At 35.1% G+C, this 7,419-nt stretch overlaps 1 pseudogene; it reads right to left on the bottom strand.

Annotated features, from left to right (window-relative positions):
- Nucleotides 1-7,419, bottom strand: part of LOC116103356 — an 18,065-nt pseudogene that overhangs the window by 1,125 nt on the left and 9,521 nt on the right.

Below are 7,419 nucleotides of genomic sequence, written 5' to 3'. Positions count from 1 at the left end.
ATCCAGTGTTCCAAGAAAAAGAGTGGCTTCCTCTGTGCTGGGAAACAGGTGGTTGCTGCTCCAGATCTCTGCAAGCAGGTCAACTGATGTGTTAAAAGGATTTGGGGTCCACTGCTTGGAAATACTGACTTTCACGTTGCTAAATGTTTTTCTGGACGCATGGAGCAATGAATAGCTGAAGAATGTAAGCAGGAACACAGCAACATGGTGATGGCTGAAGCTGGTGAGGAGAGCTCCTCTCTGCAAAAACTGTGGCCAGGCCATGCTCTTCCCACTTCCCTCTTCACCTTGACCTCAGTCTTCCCAGTGACTGAGTTACATTGTTTCTTCTTTCTGAGACCAGCCGAAGTACCCGCTCCGCTAGCCTCCTCTCCCGCCGCCCCCGCCGCCACCTCACCCCTCTAGAATGTCTTATATTTCTTTACTTCTTCCCTGATCCAGTGGTTATTATGTAGAGAACTGTGTAGTTCCAAGCAGTGTGCAGGCACTCTGTTGTTTCTATTGTTGTTGAAGCCCAGCTTTAATCCAAGACGGTCTGATAAGATCCAGGGAGTTATTTAAATTTTCTTGTATCTGTTGAGACTTATTCTGAGCCTCTGTATAGTCAAGTTTGGATAAGGTTCCATGAGATGCTGAGAAGAAGAAAGTATGTTCTTTTGTGTTTGAGTGAAATGTTCTGTATGATATCTGTAAGGTTCATTTGATTCATAACATGTGTTAGTTTCATTTTTCCTGTTTAGTGTCTGTCTCAATGCCCTGTCAGTTAGTGAGAGTGGGGTGTTGAAGTCTCCCACTATCAATGTGTAGGGTTGTATGTGAGATTTAAGCTTCAGTAATGTTTCTTTTATGAATATGGGTGCTCTTGTATGTTGGGCATAGATATTCAGAATTGAGATGTCCTCTTGGTAGATTTTTTTTTCATTTGATGAGTATGAAGTGTCTTTCCCCATTTCTTTTGATTACATTTGTTTGAAAGTCTATTTTATTAAATATTAGAATGGCTACTCCAGCTTGCTTCTTCAGACTGTTTGCTTGGAAAACAGTTTTCCAAGTACAAGCCTATCTTTATTTCTGAGGTGTGTTTCCTTTATGCAATAGAATGCTAGGTCCTGTTTTTGCATCCATTCTGTTAGCCTGTGTCTTTTGGGGAACTTGATGAAGTGTGTGGGTCTCTCTCTCTCTCTCTCTCTCTCTCTCTCTCTCTCTCTCTCTCTCTCTCTCTCTCTGTGTGTGTGTGTGTGTCTTTCCCCTTTTTGGTTTTTCTGGTGTGGAATTATTTTTTTCCTGTGTTTTCTTGGGTGTAGTTAACTTCCTTCAGTTGGATATTCCTTCTAGTATATTCTGTACGACTGTGTTTGTGGATAGATATTCTTTAAATTTGCTTTTGTCAAGGAATATCTTGTTTTTTCCACCTATGGTGATTGAAAATTTTGCTGGTTATAGTAGTCTGTGCTGACATCTGTGGTCTCTTAGAGTCTGCAAGACATCTGTCCAGGACTGTCTGACTTTAATAATCTTTGTTGAGAAGGCAGGTGTAATTCCGATAGGTCTGCTTTTATATGTTACTTTGTCTTTTTCCCTTGCAGCTTTCAATATTTTTTCTTTTTCTTTTTTTACACTTAGTGTTTAGATTATTATGTGTCAGTATTATTTTCTTTTCTGGTCCAGTATATTTGGTGTTCTGTAAGGTTCTTATATGTTTATAGTCATCTGTTTCTTTAGGTTGGGGAAAGTTTCTTCTATGACTTTGTTGAAGATATTTCCTAGGCCTTTGAGATAGAAATCTTCACCTTCTTCTATTTCTAGTATTCTTAGTTTTTGTCTTTTTCTAGTGACCTAGATTTCCTGGATATTTTGTGTCATGAACTTTTTAGATTTAACATTTTCTTTGACTGATATATCAATTTCTTCTGTTTTATCTTCTATGCCTGAAATTCTCTTTTCCATTTTTGTATTGTCTTGGTGATACTTTTGTCTATATTTCCTGTTTTCTTACCTAGGTGTTCCACCTCCAGGATTTCTTTTCCTGTGTTTCTTTAAGGAATTTTTTCATTCCCTCTTTAAAAGCCACTACATCTTCATAAGATTGGCTTTAACATCATTTTCTTGTGGATCAGCTGTGTGTGTACTCTAGTAAGGTATTTGGACTGTGGTGGTCCCATGTTGCCCTTGCTCATGTTGATTATGTTAAGCTAGTCTTTAGCCATCTTGTTAACCCTAGTCCTGGCAGGCCTCTAGGAATGCAGTTAGAGTTGTGTGCCAGGAAATGGAGTACAGGGGAACAGGTGCAGTTTACTTTAAGGGGACCTTGGCTGGCAGGGGATAGAGAGAGGAGGTGTCTTGCCTGGTTGCTCCTGGTACTGATTGACTTACAAGAATGCAGACAATGCTGCTAGCCAGAGAATGGAGTGCAGGGGACAGGGCAGAGTTTGCTGCTGCTGGGTGTGTCTTAATGGTACCTGGCAGGCAAGGGTCCTGGGGCAGGGTCCTACCAGGGGTGAGCAGGCTTCTGTGAATGTAGGCAGAGCAGTGGGCCAGAAAATGCGGTATACAGGGGACAAACCACAGGTCATCACTTCTGGGTTTACCTTGGGGGACCTGGACAGTAGGGGATTGAGGCAACATCTTTTTTTTTTAATATCTACCACTAATGAATCATTTTTTTCCTCTGAGAGAGAATCTCCCTCAGCCTAGCCTTGAACTCATGGTGATATTTTCCTTCTCCAGCCTCTTGTATGTTTGGATTACAGCTGTGTTCCAATATTCATTGCTTGAATATCAGTTCTCGTCAGTGATAAATTGATGGTGTTTAGATCTCATTCTGATGGTTGTAGTTTTTGAAATTTTAATTCTTTTGATATATATTTTCATAGTGTTTATTTTTACATTTTATTGTATGATTTGATAATTGTTCATACATTTATGTATGTACCTGTGTAAATGTAACCACAGTGAAAACATGAGCATTTCATTCCTCTGTCCTCCAATACCATATGTTGAATTTAAAGCTTATTAAAAATGTAAATGTGGCATGTTTTCTTTTTGTGTTTTAATTTGGCAAACCTTTTTGGCAATTCATTCATTATGTTGTATGGATCGGTAATCACTTATTTAAAACCTTTGTTTTTTTCAGTGGCATTTTATTAGCATATACTAATTGTATACAATAAAGGGTTTCATTATGACATTTCCATCCATGCATGTAATGAATTGGCTTTGTACTCATATCTTCCTGCTGCCTCTCCTTTCTCATTTTTTCTTCCACATTCCTAGGAGTCCCTCCTTTTTTTTTTTTCATGTCTGTCTTTGTCCCCTGTATTACAAATATGACAGAGAACAGGAAGTGATTTTGTTTAAGTGAAGACTGTCATGTTTAATTTTATCTGTTTTCCTTCAAATGAAATAGTTCTTCTTATAGCGGAAAAATATTATTGTATGTACTTTTAAAACATGTTTTAAATATTTATTTTTATTTTATGTGTATGAAAGTTTCCCTGCATATTTTTCTGTGCACTACATGCATGCCTGGTGTCCACAGATGCCATAAGAGGATGCCACTTCCCATAGAACTAGAGTTACATCTGCTTGTGAGTAGCCATGTAGATTCTTCTATAAGAACAGCAAGTGCTCTTAACTCCTGTTATCCCTTCAGTTACAATCAAAATTTTCATCTTTTCATTCATTACTGGACACTTGGATGATTGCATTATTTAGTTATTTTGAATAGTAAGCTGGTATTGATATTTTTTAAATTGTTTTTTAGAAGTAGTATGGAAGTTCTATTCTTAATTCTGAGGAACCTCCAAACTAACTTCTGTAATAGTTGAAATGATTTATATCCCCACTTGGGGAAATAAATAATATGGGTTCATTTTCCCTGAATTTTCACCAGCATTGATATTTGTTTTATTGATGGTAACCATTCTATCTGTGATAAAATGGAATCTTAATATACTTTATGTTTTTCCTGGTGACTAAGGATATAAAACATTTTCATGTAGTTTTTAGCTACTTGTACTTTTTATTTGAAATGTACCTATTCATTTATATTGTCCTTTTTTATTGTGGATTCTTGTTCTTTTATATTTTTTATATTTTAATATGTGTTTTAGATATTAAATCTCAGCTGGATTAAAATCTTGTCAAGTTTTTTTCTCTTCATTTTAAGGCTATGTATTTAGTATGTTGATTATTGTTATGTTATTTTGCTCTGCACAAGCTTTTATTTTTAGTTCCTTGCTATTCTATTGGTCAATTATTTTATTTCCTGAAATATTGGAGGTCTGGTCATATATCTTTGCCTTTGTCTGGATTTTGAAGTGTTTCTCTTATGCATTCCTCTAATAGTTTAAAGTTGCAAGTCTTATATTAAGGTCTCTAGTGTATTGAGTTGAACTTTGTATAGGAAGAGATATAGAGACCTAGTTTTAGTCTTTCATGTATAGATACCTAGTTTTCCCAACATCACTGGTTGAAGAGATTATCTTTTTCACTGTATTTTGCCATTTTTGTCAAATCAGATGTTTGTGGCTGTTTGAGATTATTTCTACCTCTTTCACTCAGTTCTATTACTCAACATATCTGTTTTCATATTGCATACTTCTTAGTATGGCTTTTCCCCTTTTTATTGGATATTTTATGCATTTACATTTTAAATGTTTTCCCCTTTTCTGGTTTCCCCTCTGGAATCCCCTATCCCTTCCCCCTCCCCCTGCTTCTGTGAGGATGCTCCCTCTCCCACCCACCCACTCCTATGGCTTTTAATGTGGTTTATAGTCAGGAGTAGCTTGGTGAGTCTTTTAGGCATGTATGAAGGAGTGGTATATCTGGTTATATGGTAGATTTACTTTTAGATTTAACAGAAAATTGGCCTTTAGTTTTCTCTTCTTCTTGTTACTCATTTTACTGTTGTATCATGGTAAATATAACCTCAGTGAATGAGTGTAGAAATATTTCTTGCATTTCTATTTCATGGGATAGTTTTGAGGAGCCTCAGAATGAATATATCTTTAAAGATTGGCTAGAATTCAGATGTTGAGATAAGACAGTTCTGAACTCATGGGAAATTTGTTTTTAGCATTTCTAAATATGTTGCTTGTTATTGATATATTTAGCTTTAAAAAATATTCTCGGTTAATGTATAGGACATATTTTCAAAATATTACTTAATGGTTATCTGGATTTCAGTAGTATAATTTTATCCTTTTAAATTAAAATTCTAAATCAAAGTTCAAAGAAATGAGTTTTAATGTCATTTTAATACATATATGTCATTACAATTTGTATTAGTCATCCACATCCTTGTTTGTCCTATAGGCTCTGACCCTTCCTAGTGGTTCCTTCCTTCTTGGTCCTGAGTTAGTCCTTCCTGTTGCTTTCATGCCATTCTCCTTTACTCTTGTCTCTCCATTAATATCTTTCCATTCACTTTTATGGTCCTTCTCTAACTCCCAATACCAACACACTCACACACGCACACACACACTCACACACACACAGACATATACACTCACTCACATGTGTATGTATAAGTGTAAACTCAGCACATGAAGGAAAACATGGAGTATGTGTCTTTCTATCTTATTTTACTTAACATAATAATTTGCACTTATATCCATTTTCGTGCAAATGTCAGGATGCTATTTTTTATTTATGTCTGAACAATCCATTGTGTATGTACTACATTTTCTTTTTTAGCTTTTTCCTGATGAACTGTATAGGATGGTTGCATTTGCTGGCTTTGGTGAGTGATGTAGCAAGAAATGTGCTGGTATATCTATGGTATGTTCATTTAGAGTCCTTTGGGTATATCCTGGAACAACAAGTGCTGTAGTTGGATCATATGAAAGTTCTAGTTCAGATATCTTTTAGGTATCCCCACAATGGCTTCAATAGTAGCTATGCAATTGGTACCCCCACAAGTAATATATAAGAGTTCCTCTTTACTTACTTCACCAGTACCTATTGTTTTTTCCTTCGTCATAGCCATAGTTACTTAAATGAGATGGTCTCTAAGCACACTTAATTTGAATTTGTCTAATGGGAGGAGTGAAGGGAAGGGAAACTGAAGTTGGGATTATTGTATGAGAGAATAAATAAAAGAGCTACTGAACATGGCTAAAATATTTATTGGCCATTTTTAATTTTTTATTTTTTTGTTTTTTTTGGAACATGCTTTATTATTCTTTACAAGAGAATTCATTATATCCCCAGGTATTATCATAGAATCATTATTCATGTAACAAAGATTTGTCTATTTTAACAAGAAATTATATTTTTATAATGAAAGTTGACCAAAAAATACAATGAAACACATCTAAAGAAAATACTTTCTAAATATCGATGTTTTCCCATGTTTCTTCTTCAAATGGAGTATGAGCATTAGAGATTATAAATGTAAGCACATAATTTCAATTATTTTTGAAAATCAGAGAATACACTCAGTAAACTGTAAGATCTTTCCATTTGCTTCCAAATGATCTGTGAAATAATTACATTAAGCAGTCAGTTATTTTTCTTTCAAAAAGTAAATACTGAGAAGCATTTTTATTTCTCTTAAGATCTATGGGATCAAGGGGCTGGGGAGGCAGTGCAGTCAGTAAAGTGGGTAAGTCCAAAGCACAAGGACCTGTGTTTGATTTCCAGTACCCATATGAAAAGTATGTACCAGTACCCATGAGGATAGTAATGGTGGGAAGGTAGAGATCTGTAGAGCTCAGTGGTCATTCAGCCTAGCCTACATGTAAGACCCAGGCCAGTGAGTGACTGTCTCAACAAACAAATAAAACTCAAGGATAATGGCTGCTAGGAACAACACTGAAGCTTGACCTTTAGCCCCTATATGCATGTACACATGTGCAAACATACTCATACATATTCATATACAAACATACATGTACACACATACATATACACACTCATAGACAATATGATCATTGTTTAATTTATTAACATTTCCTCAGTACTTCATTTGCTTTGTTTTTTTTATTTTTATTTTTTCATATTCTTTAAAATTTATGAAATATTGTAACAATAAAATAAGTAGTATAAAAGTTGTTTGATATAAAACAATCAATTAAAAAGTCTTATGTAGATGCTTGTCTGCAGTGATACTGAAAATACATGTGTTTTTCTCAATTTAATTTTAAATAACTCCAAATATATTAGCTGTATATTTTAAAATAATACACCACTATTAGCTTTTTTTAAATGAACATAGATAAAATCTTTTTTTCTTGTTTGTTTGTTTTGTTTTTACTAGAGTTTAAAATCTTGGCTTTACTGTGCTACAAGCCCAAAATAAGAACAATTTTTAGACATTGGAGTTCATTGTAATAAGACTGTACTTCAGTGACCCTCACATCACCAAAGGATTTTTACCTCCATCATAGCTAAGCTGAGAGTTGACAGTTCTGCTGC

Source organism: Mastomys coucha, chromosome X (genome assembly GCF_008632895.1).
Source record: "Mastomys coucha isolate ucsf_1 chromosome X, UCSF_Mcou_1, whole genome shotgun sequence".
Taxonomy (NCBI): Eukaryota; Metazoa; Chordata; class Mammalia; order Rodentia; family Muridae; genus Mastomys; species Mastomys coucha.
This window is presented reverse-complemented; position numbering and strand designations above follow the sequence as displayed.